The sequence below is a fragment of the Cuculus canorus genome, chromosome 8, assembly GCF_017976375.1.
Source record: "Cuculus canorus isolate bCucCan1 chromosome 8, bCucCan1.pri, whole genome shotgun sequence".
Classification (NCBI taxonomy): domain Eukaryota; kingdom Metazoa; phylum Chordata; class Aves; order Cuculiformes; family Cuculidae; genus Cuculus; species Cuculus canorus.
Window position 1 is genome coordinate 8,411,710 of NC_071408.1, and position 15,120 is coordinate 8,426,829.

General features: G+C 35.8%; 1 long non-coding RNA gene across 1 annotated transcript in view; it reads right to left on the reverse strand.

The window, feature by feature from the left end:
- Nucleotides 1–11,199: 11,199 nt before the first annotated feature.
- The window catches only part of LOC128852944 (uncharacterized), a 73,050-nt gene continuing 69,129 nt past the window's right edge, over nucleotides 11,200–15,120 (reverse strand). Inside the window, exons 2-3 of the long non-coding RNA XR_008451102.1 lie at nucleotides 11,886–11,977; nucleotides 11,200–11,328 (exon numbers count right to left, since the gene is read on the reverse strand). This is a non-coding gene — a long non-coding RNA (uncharacterized LOC128852944). The remainder of the gene's footprint in view (nucleotides 11,329–11,885; nucleotides 11,978–15,120) is intronic.

Here is a 15,120-nt window from a genome sequence, read left to right on the forward strand (position 1 = left end):
TTTTTGCTTACAGATACAAGATTCTTCTCTGTCAACTACTTGTCTGCATGCAGGTGTAATAGAAATTACGAAAAGAAATTAAATGCTATGAGCCTGAGGGAACTTAAAAAGTGTGCTTAATCTCTCTGCTACTCGTTTTTCTCTCCCTCACACAGTTACTTGTGTTTGGCCATAGAAGTGAGCCGGCCAGTGTGACGCTATTTATAACTACTTACCAAATACTACCTCAAGAGACTGAAATTTCACGCAGTCAATACTATGAACTACATATTGGTAAGACCCAAAGGTACCACCCCTTTGTATTGTCACACCTTCAGTTTTGAATTCTGCTCACTGAGTTCAATGAAAACATCTTCATCATCTTCCGTGGTACTGATCCAAGCTCTGATAGAACAGCCCTCTACAAATGGTCAACAGAGTAAATAAAGGCTGAGGAATTCTACAAGGAATAAGAGCAGTGGGAAGGAAAAAAGAAAGACAGAAAAGATAGAGAAAGACATAGTATGAAACTAAAAGAGAAATGAGGAGGAAAAAAGACTAGGAGATAAAGAATCTCAGTGTGATATCCTACTATACAAAGGACAGTGAAACGGTACCTGTTACATGCTAACAAACGTTGCCAGCTGGAAATGTAAGATTGCTTATTCTAAGCATAGAAGGTCAACATGTCATGCAGTTTCAAACTAGAAAGTAACACCTGACAAGCGTCCTTGCTGGGTGGCCTGAAAATATACGGAGACTGAGACTTGATGCAAAGTTATGAAGTGCTTCTCCAGAATACTGATCTTGAAACGGATCCCTGAGGAATGCTACTTGTCACCAGCTTTCTCTCCCAAAGGCAATGCCCAGACAGCATTTTATATTCCTTTTAAGTGCTCTACAAAAACATTCTCTCAAAGAAATGCTATATCCAATTCTTTATTGTACTTCAGAAGGATAAAATCTCTTTTGTTTACCAAAACTTCTATAATGAACTCTAAGATAAATTGTTGTGTGCTAGGTCAAAAACAGAGATGAAAAAAACATGTTTGATAAAATATTAAAAGGATATTAGGCTTATTATCAGGATCCTACCACTCTTCACAGCATTTGTTCTACAAACCATATTTGTGAAGTTAAGAGTTAGAAAATCCTCACCTCCTATGGCCTAAAAATAGTGTGATTCTTTCAAGATCAAACCAAGTTATGCTATTAGAATATAAGCTTTGGATTGTCTCCAATTAACACTTCTATTCTGAATTCAACAGCTTCCTAGGAAGCAGGGAAAGCAGATGACAAATGGAGAAGACCATGCAGTGAAGGATCAAATAAAGCTTAAAATATATAAAGACACACAATTTACAAATATGTGAAGCTTATTTGAAGCTACTCCAAATAACTCAAAGCCTTATTATTTCATTAAAATCTGTGTGGAACTAAGACTAATTTATTTGAAATTTATATATTTCATTTGTATTATGGAAACATATTGGTATTCTTATGTACTACAAAACAGCTTTTCAATGAATATTTTAGTCTCAGGCTACAGTGTCGTAGTAAATTGCAGCAGTACAACTCTGATCTCGTTAATTAAAAAGCAGTTATCTGTTCTTCTGCGATACTCTTAGGGGCAGACAGTAACCAGAATGATATTGATTTTAAACTCTGAGGACCAAATGAATGTATATATGAACCTACCATAAAGTTGCATCTTGATGTGAGGCATTTCAGATACAAGTCTGGAAACATACACACAGGAAAGTAATTTTTGGTCTGTTTTCAGTTGGTTTGCGAGCATATGGGTTTGTATGTGAAAACTGTAGCTTTGGTGGTGACTGTGCCCACTAATATAAAGACAAGCTGGGATAGACAGTTTTCTCCAAGTACCACACTCCACGTATTACATATTCTTTTTCTTTATGTGAAGATAAAGGAGATTAGTGATTATAACAGCATTGTGTTCTTATTTCAATTGCCATTTCCTTCACTTCTCTCAGCATATTTCAACAGCAACAGGATCATTCATGTCATACAAGCGAACAGGCATGCTTCTCTTTAAAAGTTACTAACATGAAGACAAATCTGCCTGTCATTTGCACCAGACAACAACATATATGAAACCCATCATGTCTCAGCTAAAGGGAAAAAATTTCCACAATTCCCAGAAAAGCATGAAAATGTGCTTGCAGAAAAGAATTTAAAAATAAAAATAGGAATAGACATGATTATCTTTCCATATTTGATCTTACTCTGCCTTTTTCACTTTTAAAAAAATTCTTATGGAAATATAATATAGTCCTGCTGAAACTCTTATTCTTATACCTCTTGTATCAATGATTTCCCCCATGCTGTTCAGCTTCACTCCCCACACCACCTCAAATCATTCCCAATCATTCTCTTTTCTAGAGCTTTCAATAGAGACACTATACACTGAAGGTTAGTAAAGCGATGGCCGTTGTGTACAATAACTCGCATATATCCCAACTGACACAAAGATTAATTGAGAAAAACCCAAATTCAGTCTCAGATTTGACACAAAGACTGAGGTATTTGAGTAGCTTAGATTACAAGCCCAACTTCTGCCTGATAAATTATTTTTCTCCCCCTTAAATTTTCTCTGCTTAAGTTATTTCTGCAAGCTATTATAGGGTATCGATGCTACTAGATTAGAAGATTAATAACCCAAATTAATTCTGCCACAATGAGAGACAAAGTCTTCTCCAAAGAATGTATCAAACATAAATCCAAGTGTTCTGAACCATCCTTTCAAAAAAAAGGCCCTCATTCTTACTTGTTGACTATGACGATATATATTATGACAGGTGCTTAAAACAGAAGAATTAAATGCCATTCACTGCTACCACTGAAAGACTTTTCCTCCATAATATTTTACAGCTGTGAGTCAGTGGGGTAACACCTCATGACAAAGTTAAGCAACTCAAATTCACAAATGGTTAAGAAATCTTGACTTATCAGAAAAAAAATCCTTTAAATGCAGCAGAAGCTAAGTCAATGCTTTTTTTCTTCTATCCTGTAGAGGGGAAATTCCTTTTTGATATAACTACCGCCAATTAACAAACAACGTGATCTAAGGCAAACTTAGAAAGCTTCCAGGTTTAGACTTAGGTTCATTCTGGAACTGGTAAAAGTACTTACCACTATAAACCATCCTCAAATGTTAGATACAGTTCATACAATCTTTTCAATAGTGATGTTTTATATTCTGAAATATTTTTCTTTCTCTGCCAAAATCTCTTCATTCCATGGCTTTAAACAGTCCACAGCTCCACAACTCCTTCATTTATTCAGAGTTGTGGATAATTTGAAATCATGCAGTCCTCGCAAAATATTTGTCACAAGTAATACAAAATAGGTAGACATAAAATAAAATCTATTACCAGTTTCTAACGTTGAGACTGGTAGTTTAGAAATTCTTAAGTTTTATTCTACAAAGAATAAACCTAAAATTACACAGTAAAATTTTGCAAAGATCAATTAGGAGATACTGCATGAATACACATTACATTACTCTAATTTCATGTAATAGTTTCCAAATTATGTTGGTATTTCTACAGAGAACTCACATCTATGCATTCCTGTTTCAAAATATATTTTGCTTTTATATGTATTCTGTAGAAAGGACTTCTCCCCCTTAGTTATCCCTGTATTGCCATAAAATGACTGCTATAATTATACAGGAGAACCTTCACCCCTCCCTGAAGGACAGAAATTACAGCAGGGGACAGTCTGAAAACCAGCCAAATGATTGTTTAAAACTATCTGAATGCTTTGCAAGTGAGGTATTTTTCAGCTGGGGCTCTACTTTGAACAACACAGAACAATGGCTCATATAAATGTAAAACAGGTATAAGAAACAGGCAGCATGTTTTCCCCAATCCGGCATTATTAACCGTCTGACTCAGTAGTGGCAGGATGCATCTCATGAACATCACCACTCCCTCTGACAGAGCCCAAGGACCGGGGAATGTATTGTGAAAGACAAAGGGGCAAATCAAAAAGTATATATTAAAATCTTCCACGCTCCTAGGCAAAGAAATATATCGCAGTAAAACTTTTAAAGCATTTTTTTCCTGTTCCGCACAGCCTGCTCTTTACATAAAGGAACCAGGAGGACAAAGTCCTTACATGCACAGACACACACACACACACACAAAACCTTTAAAAAGCTCTTTGAAAAGCTTTACAATTTCTACAAAGAGGCTTCCTGCAGCCCTTTGAGAAGGCAAACAGAACAGTGCTTTTAAGTGTTATATTTTTATTCTTTTCAACTTGTAGATAAAATCTGGGTCTGATGGAGAACATCCTCTGCATGCACTAGTTCTGCAAAGGAAGTTAAGATGAATTTACCTCACTGATAGCATCATGAGCAAGCAGCGGACAGGCAAACTTATGTCACAATCTCACCACAATAAAATGAACACATTAAAAAGAACACCATCAAGTCTGCAGATGTGAGGACAGCATCCAATAAATACACTTTAGGTAAGATTATTAACACAAACTGGTTCAATAGCAAAATAATCATACAAGTTCCTTACATATGAAAAAAAACCTTGTAGTTGCTTATAAGGGTCAGATTAAACAGTTTATTAACAATATGGCTATTTTCTTCAGTTAGTATCTAAGGCAGCAGAATTTAATCTCCGATCTCAACAAAACCAAGGAATTTCCTTACAAGAATACTGCTTTTCATTGTGACCTCTTTTTCTCTGAATCACAGAATTAATCAGAATCATAGAATGGATTGAGTTAGAAGGATTCCTAAGGGTTATCCAGTTCCAACTGCCCTGCCGTGGGCAGGGACAGCTTCCACTAGATCAGGTTGCTCAAAGCGTTATCCAGCCTGGGCTTGAACACCTCTAGGAACGGGGTATCCACAACTTCTCTGGGAAACCTCTTTCAGTGCCTCACCACCTTCACAGTAAAAAATCTTCTTAATATCTACACTTACTCTCTTTCATCTTAAAAACATTCCCCCTCATCCTGTCACTACACTCCCTCATAAAGATCCCCTCCCAGATTTCCTGTAGGGCCTTTTTAAGTACTGGAAGGCTGCTATAAGATCCCCCTGGAGCCTTCTCTTCTCCAGGTTGAGAGCCCCAACTCTCTCAGCCCATCCTCAGCTCCAACCCTCATCTTTGTTGCCTTTTCTGGACTCGCTCTGACAGATCCATGTCCTTCCTGTACTGAGCATTCCAGAACTGAACACAGTACTGCAGGTGAGGTCTTACGAGAGCACAGCAGAAGGGCAGAATCACCTTCCTCGCTCTGCTGGTTGCACTTCTGATGCTGAATACTTCTGATGCTGATGAATACTCTCATTCATGTCAGTGGAAACCTCTCCCTGGATATGAAAATATCGTAATAGACACTTCACATCTAAATACATGCAAGTGTTTCAGCAATACTTGCAGCTAAGTATTATATAGTATAAGCTAATACTTTTCTTCAGACAGTGTGTTAATTTCATAGAGGTAAATTTCAAGTGATCACCTAACCGTCAAGGAAAGTATGGGGGCTACCAAATCCTGTACCAAATAATCACATAGAACTTTCTGTAGTCCACCACAGATCTGAACTGGAACTAAGTTCAACAAAATATTTCAAATCTATCAGCTTTCTATTGCTGTAAGTTTAAGACACAAATTTCTACTGCTTTTACTAGCTCTTTGCTTCATCTTGGAATTCAGCTGTACTCACACTTTAGTTTACAGGGAGAGGATCACAGATCTTAACCCTAGCTATGCATCACAGAATGAAACTCACCAACACCTATATATTCTGTGCAATTTATATGAGTGCATGCCTTCAAACCCGTTGACTTTGCTGAAATAACATACATCGGACGTTTAAAAATCTTAATTTACATTCAGTTCCATGGCATGCATGTTATTCAATATAGTTGCAAGGCAGAGCAGAAAATCATAGAAGGTGATGGATTAAGTGATTTTTAATAGGGTTTAAATTCAATCATATTTTCCAAAGAAACCAAAAACAGACTTCCTGTGCTAGCTTCAGTGACAATTATCCAAGTTTAAAATCAAAGATTATTAACATATGAAAATACATCATATCAAGCGATAACTATGCTGGTTTAAGCATGATTATATCCAGCCTGTACTTCCACCTTATATAATGCAAGTTACCCACTAACTGATTAATCTTTTAGACCCAATCCAGTTTTAGCTCTAAGGAAGACATTTTCTTAACTTATTAAGGTAAACATGATGTATGGTATTAATCTAACAAGACACGGAATTATTTTAAGCATGCAGGAAATGAAAGTAAATTTCCAAATGTATCAAAAATGCATGCAGGTTAAAACTTGCACAAAACTCACCTTGGAGAAGGCTGAAAATCAGTTACTCAGCATATGAAATTAAACTTTAGCCAATTATTAGAATCCTTTCCTGGAAAATCTACAGATACAAGGACAGTAAAACACTCTAACCATTCTTAAAGGACAGGTATCATTCTTATAGAAAGATTTAGTTGTATGACATTCATATGGTAATTTAGAGTCATCTGTAAGTAATCCTGCATATTAAAATAGAAAGTATCTGCAAGGAACTTATTTTTATCCTTAATAAAGATATACCACATAGATTTGGGATGATGATGGAAATGATTCTTCACACAATGCTTCCCACATATTTATTTATTTATTTTTTACTTTTAAAGTCTGTCTCTAAGCCTGGACTTGTTTTGGAAATTCTACAATCCTGAACACAGCCATTTTATTTAACTTGTCCACATACTCCTACTGTTCTACAGATGCATAATACTTCTCAGATAAAGATAATATTTTAGAGTTTACCAGCAAATGCAGCAAAGTTGTAACTAAACATTGCTCAACATTCCAAATCCATTTTCTCACAATAAATATGTGACAAAATTGTTTTTACATCTGTTTTCAGCCTAAGGATTGCAAAAATTCTTTGCAACAATAAATCTAATATATTGGACAAAAAATGAGGTAAAATAAATCAGCACCCTGAGTCAAATGGAGACAAAGAACAACACAGACTTTTGACCAGCAACTGATATTAGTCTACATTTTACTTATTACACACATTCACATTGTGCATAAGACTTTTATATTTACCAGTTCACTTTTTGCACACTAACTGCTTCCTATACTCTTGTACTTCACTGCACCAAGAGAACAGATACTTGCACACTTACCCTTTGAAACAGTATTCACATTTACAGAGAACCTAAAAATGGACACTTTCACTGAAACTGCAACAAACATGACAAGCGGTAAGATGTGGCACTGTGCAACTACCTACCCCACTGGGCACAGTGGCTTTCACCACAGGAAATTCATTATCCTCTAGTCCTCTAGGCACAAAATGTTCATGACTTTCTGCCATAAATTTGTGCCCTCATGGAATTCTTACTCTCATTTCTGTATTGTGCCTGGATGACCTTTATAAACAGGCATACGTCAGGCAGTTGTGAAGCTCCATAATTTTTTCCTTTTTCAACAAAATTTCTGTCAATTTCAGCTATTCTCCAAATAAATATCTATCTACATTTTAAGAGTCTATGAAATCATTACAGATATACTTAAGAACCTGGGCATCTCCTTTCCTTTCCCTTCCCTCATTCTACCACAGTAGTCTTTGGGTACCGAAAACAACTCCTTCTGCTTCCTAGTCTATGCGTGTCTTTTCACAGAGGAGAGTCAGTGAGCTATTCTGACATAAGAAACAGTGGAGTGGCTATAAGATCATTCATATTCTTGATGAGTTTCAGATTAAATATTAGTTAACCATTTCTAGTCCTGGTTTCTGTGCTCATCTGCTAGCCTCATTTGCCAGTTTTGCTTGTTGTCTTCAGTAGGGTGAGGTGGAAAGTGCAACATGTCAGATTACTATAACCATGCACCTGCATTTCATCAGGACTAGACAAATCCTCACCCTGGAGATCAATGGAGCATTTTCTTTATATACGAATTAGTGAAGCTATTCATAATTATAGCACTAAGAAAAGACAAACAACATTTTTGGTATTTTTAGCAACAGAATAAATGATCAAATACAAAACAAGGTGGCAGACTTCTGGCAAATCCAAAGACAGCTTCAAAGATAATCTTCAAAGTGAAAGCAGATAAAATGCCTACACCAATACTCTAATTCAAAAAGTGATCTTAGGTACAATCTTGCTCGTGCATGCTGTTACAAATCATTCACACACAGAAATACTCTTATTCCAGAAAAGAGTGCCTTTTTTTCCTGATTAATGTAATGAACTTTCAAAGCAGCTTAGATTTAACACAGTATGCTAAAATGAATGTTGATAAAAACCCAGTATACTTTAGATGTGCGTGCTACCCATGTTTATACTAATTTGTATGTTTAAACGAGCTCCTATGCAGCTGCAACTTAGTGGGTCCCCAAGGAGAAGGAAGTAACAGTAATCAAAAGATGAATCTACATTAGGCATCAGTGCTCTGCAATGAGACCACATTGGATGCCCGTCTCCATGTGTTGTATATGTGTGTGCTCGTAGAAATGCAATATCTAAATCTCATGCACCTACTGAAATGCAAAGTTGTTCTCAATACAGACATCTCAGGAGGTGTTGATGAAAATTCATATCATCTCTCAGTAAGACCTTCTCTACTCTTTCTAAAGCAGCCTGTCTTGCTGGTTGTATGTTTGTTGCTGGCTTGGTCCTGTTTAGAAATCAAGTCAGGTTTCATCATATGCATTTTACTGAACTGGCACACATGGATACATATCATCACCCATGCAGCAGTAAATGTATTCTCCTTGCAGAGGGATCACACAAAAGCAGTTGCTACCACATAAAAATTGCTCTATTGTTCGGCCATCCTATAAAGATCCCAGTAGTTATCATTACCAGTTACATCACTTCAGCCATTAGGACGAACATCATTGATCTGTCTTGTTTGGAAACTTGCAGGAATGAACTTAAAACTTTGCTGAATGAAGACTCATACAAAGATTTATAAAAAACAAGAACAACAACAACAAAAAATCCCATGAAGATGATCAAAGGCCTCAATCACCTCCACTACGAGGGCAGGCTGAGAGAGTTGGAATTGTTCAGCCAGGAGAAGAGAAGGCTCCGGGGAGATCTTATAGCTGCCTTCCAGTACCTGAAGGGATCCTAGAAGAGAGCTGGGGAAGGACTTTTTACAAAGGAATGTAGTGATAGGACTACAGGTTATCAGATGGCTTTTAATTGGAAGGGGGAAAATTTAGACTGAACATTAAGAAGGAATTCTTCACAATGAGGGTGGTGAGGCACTGGAATGAGTTGCCCAGAGAAGCTGTGGATGCCCCCTCCATGGAAGTGTTCAAATCCAGGTTGGATGGGGCAGCCTGATCTAGTGAGAGGTGACCCTGCCCATGGTAGTGGGGTGGAACTGGATGATCTTTAAGGTCCCTTCTAAACCAACCATTCTATGATCCCATGAACCCTTCAATAATCCAGGGGGTTCTTTGCTATGTGAACCCACAAGAGAACAAAGTGAGTTACAATCTCAGATAAAGCAGAAATATGATCAATGCCAGTATACATGTAATATACATCTACATAAAAGGTTTTGCATAGGTAAGTACAATAATTGTCAGCAGTGTATCAGAAGGAAAACAGTGTCATAATGAATTCTTTATTTGGTCTCTATTTATTATAAACATTATTCAGCACACCACTGAAAGCTAAAACTAAACTGTACATATCCAGAAAAAGCAAATGAGATTCGTATTAGTTTCTCTAGAAATTTATGAAGGCACTTGATCACAGATACATAACCCAATGTAAAATGGTGATTTCAAGTATGATATGTAGTGAATTTAAGAGCTGTAAATTCTCTCTTCGCAATCTTAAATATACTGTTCTATTTAATCCAAAACCACTTTTCAAATTTAATACAGAATCTGAAAAGTGCTTGGTTTTGTGCAGCTTTTCTAGCCGTCTATCTCAAAGGCAAGTGAACCACTCCTAGAAAGAATTTTCAGTAAGTGGTATCAAGTGGGCCCAAAATACCCATTGACCCTGAAAGCAAGAAAATGGAAACAGTCACTTAAAACGATACAATTTGTATTCTCTAACAGTGTTAGAGTGAATGGCATTCAGCTAATCTGTGAAACTCTCAATCCATTACAATTTACCCTATGAAAGAGCTTCATTGTCAAATGAAGAATCTGCAATACTGGAGGAGCACTATATACTCATCTTTTATGTAACAGAAGAGAATTCTGAAATGCTGTCAAGAACATAAACTCCACAAAAATTCTCAAGGTAAAGACATGGCTTATGCCTTTGCATAGATCATAACAAAATGAAAAAAAACCTCTCAGAAAGTGAATGAGAACAATTTAAGAACAATGGATTTAAAAAAAAAAAAAATCTTTAGAATTCCTTAATATAAGAAATTACTTAAAATACTTCAGTAGGACAGAAAATCCAAGGTTGGTAAAAAATATATATTTTATGTCACCAAAATCCAATTAAAAAAATGTCATGGGTCAAATCAAGCAAACTAAAAACCAGTCTTCCTTAGCACCAATCAGCAGAGCTGGAAAGCCATTACAGAAATGGAAGGTGCGATCTCACTTCTTGCAGACAACAGTGGTATCAAACCCAGCCTTCCCAAAGAGTTTGTATGTCATAAATCTGTGCTAAAGGCCATAAGAACTTACTACCACTAACAGTCTTGTAGCATAATACTTCCACCACCTCTCAGAAGAATGCTCAGCACATCTCTGTGTTAGTATGCTAGCAGACATATGCTGCTTATTATTTCCACCCTAGGTATGAATGTTTTAAAGTAATTTACTTTATCCTTATATTGCAAACTAGACTTCTGCCTAAACTTGCACACACACGCACAAACCCCTCTCCTCCTTCCTGCCTCTTGATACCAATCTATTTATAGAATGTAATTGTATTAGCATGCACGCACCTCTCCCAGGCTAAATAAGCCAGGCTTTCATCTTTTCTCATAGAATCAGCTCTGCTCTTTCCTTGGAAGCACTTCCAGCTCATCCCCTCCTCAACATACATTTATTCCGACTGGAATGAGTCTTCTCGTATGCAGATAATCAAAATGTACCCACCACCTCAGAAAATATCTCACAGTTCTTGCACAATGAAATTAATATTTCTCCCACTTTACAGATGATAGGAAATGTGTGTGTTACCTCAGATGATAGAAGTGTGCGTTTCTTTTCCTTGAGTCATCAATCACAACCACCCTCCATTCCCAATGGATGTGGTTTTGCAGTATTACCGTGGCATGGAAGGCATCGCAGTCAGGGAATATGCAAATCATATTTCATCATCAAACATCTGGATAGAATCAAAAGTATATCATTAATATTATCAGCTGCAAACTATAACTGAAAAGCATAATAGTGATAAGAGCATAACTCCAGCATCTGTCTACAAATGTGATTGAAAGCAGCAACATCTGGATGTTATGATGTCTGTGGGAAACACACTTAAAAATATTTTAAGATAAAGTCCTAAATTTCTTCAACAAAACCATATTCTGATCACACGTCAAATTCTTCAGATTTCTAGTAGACATTAAATATTTAAAATTATGACCACGAATATCTCTTTATTGAAAAAAAGTATAAGATTTCTTACTAAACTAGCATACAGAACTGTAAAAAATGATAACATATCTACACTAATGATGCTTCAGAGATTCAGTTCAATCTAAAATAATTCCAGTTGGTTACCTTATGAAATTTCCTAAACCATGCAACTGCTGATGCTGCACACAATGTCACTCTGCTAAGAAATGAAAATACCATCGCACTTTTGAAAATAATTTACAACCAAGCTGGCCTGATTATAATGCATGTGACACGCGTTACCTATGATTGAAAGAAACTTACCTGTTGGTATTACATAGAACTTAGATTTCTGGTGACAAGGAAAAGAAGTCATTCTTGTCTGCACCGTGTACAAGGAGTTCTACTGAAATATTCTAAAATATATATAAATAATACAAAATTATATTATAATTTTAAATATTAAATCATAATTATAATATATATATAAAAATAATATAAATTATTTCTACTTCATTTAATTTGGTCTGTGTACCAGATTTTCCAAGATCATTTTATCACGTCAATGAGGAGGTTTATTCCAGATTATCAACTAGTTTTGGTTTTCATACTATTTTATTTTTAATTCTATTGTGTTAGAGTTGTTGAGTTTGTCGAATTCTTTGCTCTTTAGACAGAGCAAAGGTTATATCATTACTAGTGTAGATTATAGCTTATAGGATGATTCATACAAAGAATATTTGATCTGGGAACATACAAGGAAAGGACGTGAATCTTGAACGTACACACAGCTAATAAGAAATGCTCAGGGAGAAGCAAGACTGAGTTTTTCATACTAGTAAGCAGTAAAAATGGTGGAATAAGTAGCTACTATCTAGCCCAGACTCGGAAGGATATACTGGGTTATAAAGTCCAGACTGTTCCCATCTGGCAGACATGTCCATTCCATAAAATTTCAAGGCACACTTAAATTCCAGTGGTTCTTCTGTGCATAAATTTTGCGATGCAGTTTAAATTGTTTAACTGCTTTAGTCCTGTCCGTGTATTTTAAATATTTCTTTTCATAGTTGTGCACGTCTAGAATACACTGCTGCTCACAGACAACCTACATTCTTTTTACAAAGTACCTTTTCTGTTCCACTACTTCACTCTTTTTCCTGTGTAGAGCTGGCCAGGACCTTGGAACAATCATTTCTCATGCATGAATGGGAATGAGCATCTTGCTATAAGCGATAATCTACAGTATTGCGCCTTGCTAAATACATCCCAGGTAATAATAGTGTGTTTTCTTCAGAGACTAATATGATAGCAGCTTCAAATTTGCCTCAACTGTATGTTAATGTGCCATGAATACACATAATACTTACAGTAAGCCCAACTGGATAGAAAATTCAAAATATAATATAATATGAAGTACATGCTCTCATTTTGAGTTTGAGATAGATGTATTGTGAATGCCAGTAGAGCTTTCATGTATTTAGGTTGTGTTATAACACTCTTACTACAGCTGCAAAATGAAGTAATGGCGAAGTACAGCAAACCTTTATTTCTTTATGTAAAATGAAGCTTTTCAGCCTGCATTCTCCCAGTATTTAAAAGCACTCCTGGTTTTAAGTTGGAACTAATTAAGCAAACTGAAGAGAAGTCACTGACAGTTTCTCTCCAAGTTAGCCAGCTAACTCTCGAGACAACTCTTAACAATACTTTAATAGTAAAACTGGTATTTTGCAAACTATATTCTGATAGTAAAGCACAGAAGACAACTTAGATTATCATAGGATATTCTTGCGACATAAGCATCTTCAGTCCCAGACCATTATTGTTGCATACTTCCACAACAGTTAGAATAACGAGATGCTGCTTACTGGGGCACTTATATGTTCCACGGAAAACATAAGCTGCAGATCACACAAAACTGCTCTTTGTTATGTGGGTATTTCCAGTGTTTTCAATATTTTATTTTTTTCCAAGATATAATAAATGCAAACTCCCTGAATGAATTCCGACTTGAGAATTCTAAATAAACTTTATAGAAAAGAAATTAATAAAGAAACAACAGTTAAATATTCTACATGGGTAAATACCATTCTATAACATTACCATTAAATGCTTACAGCACTGCTTTAGATATCAAAACATTATCCAGTGCAATATCCCATTCAAAATGAAATGTAGAAAATGGCAGCCTCTAAAAATACAAAGTTTGAAACTATATTTCCCACATGAAAATACCTGAAAACACTACATTCCTGCAGAAGTTTCAGCTTTTGAGCAAATTCATTTTCCAACAGGAAATCTATTGAACAGCTTTAAAAGATTATTTCTAACAGGCATCCTTGGTAGAGAGCTATACTGAAGAGCTTTATAATATAAAAGTTGTCTTTGTTTGCAATTTGCACCAACTAGATTACAATATGCTTAAACCCTACAGTTTGGAAGATCTTGTTTATTAGGTACTATAACTGCTAGAAAGCATTTATTCTTCTTCAATAATAAATGAAAAGAAATTATTAAGCAATGAATTTCATGAATGTGATGTAGACAAAGCTAATAATAGCACAGAGAGCTAACTTAGAAAATAAAACTTGCATATCATCTATCATCTAGTCAAAATTCCTCCTTCAAAACTTCTTGATAACATACTTTTTCATGTATTATTTCACTGTATTTAAGGCTATAAATTGCATTACCTTGCTGTGAAAACAAAGTATAGACAAAATAATTGTAATATCCTCCGCTTTTGGTTGTGATAGAGAGATAATAAAAGGATTAACAAGGTTTTGGTCAAAACATTATTTCATTGAAGGACATGACATACAATAGACTTTAAGGAATTTTATGCCCGCCATGACCTGTCCTTGGCAATGCAGTAAGACTTAATTTTTTTATATCTTTTTAATGGTTCTTTCCTTCTATCAAAAGAATAAGAAGTTATTTCTGGGATGTCCAAAGAAATTCTGCTCAGTAGTTACAAAAAACCAAACACCATGTGAACAAGTAGCAATTCTAAGGCAAAGTCTTTGTAACTGTAAGGTTTCAATCCAACTTTTTAAACTTCAATAAGACTTTTATGATTTTTTTTCCTTTACAGCTGTATTTCCTGTGAGGCAATTTCTTTGTTTTGGATCTCAGAACGTAACAAGCACAACAGTAATCCTTTCGGGTGTAATGAGAGGACATGCAAGTCTACAGCTGGGGCCTAGGAGAGTAGCACTGTACTCCACTACCAGACTTAAAAGCTGTGATACTTAGACTTTTGGTGTCTTATGATGTTACAGAGATAAAATGTTGATGGAAGTCAGCATTAACTGATAGATCTGTGTTTACATAGAGAGGCCGCACTGACCACAAAAGAAATCTGAGTCTGTGCCCTTGAACATGTTTTGACATAATGTTATCTAGAGTTCTCTTCAAACTTTGAAAGCAGAGGGACTACGGAAAAAAAGATTTCCTGTCCTATTCTTGTCCCATCTAATGTTCTTCTACTTTCTGCTTAAAAGTTCCCAGAAGAAAAAAAATGTATATCTTAATCTATGCCAAAAAGACATTTATTTCTCTG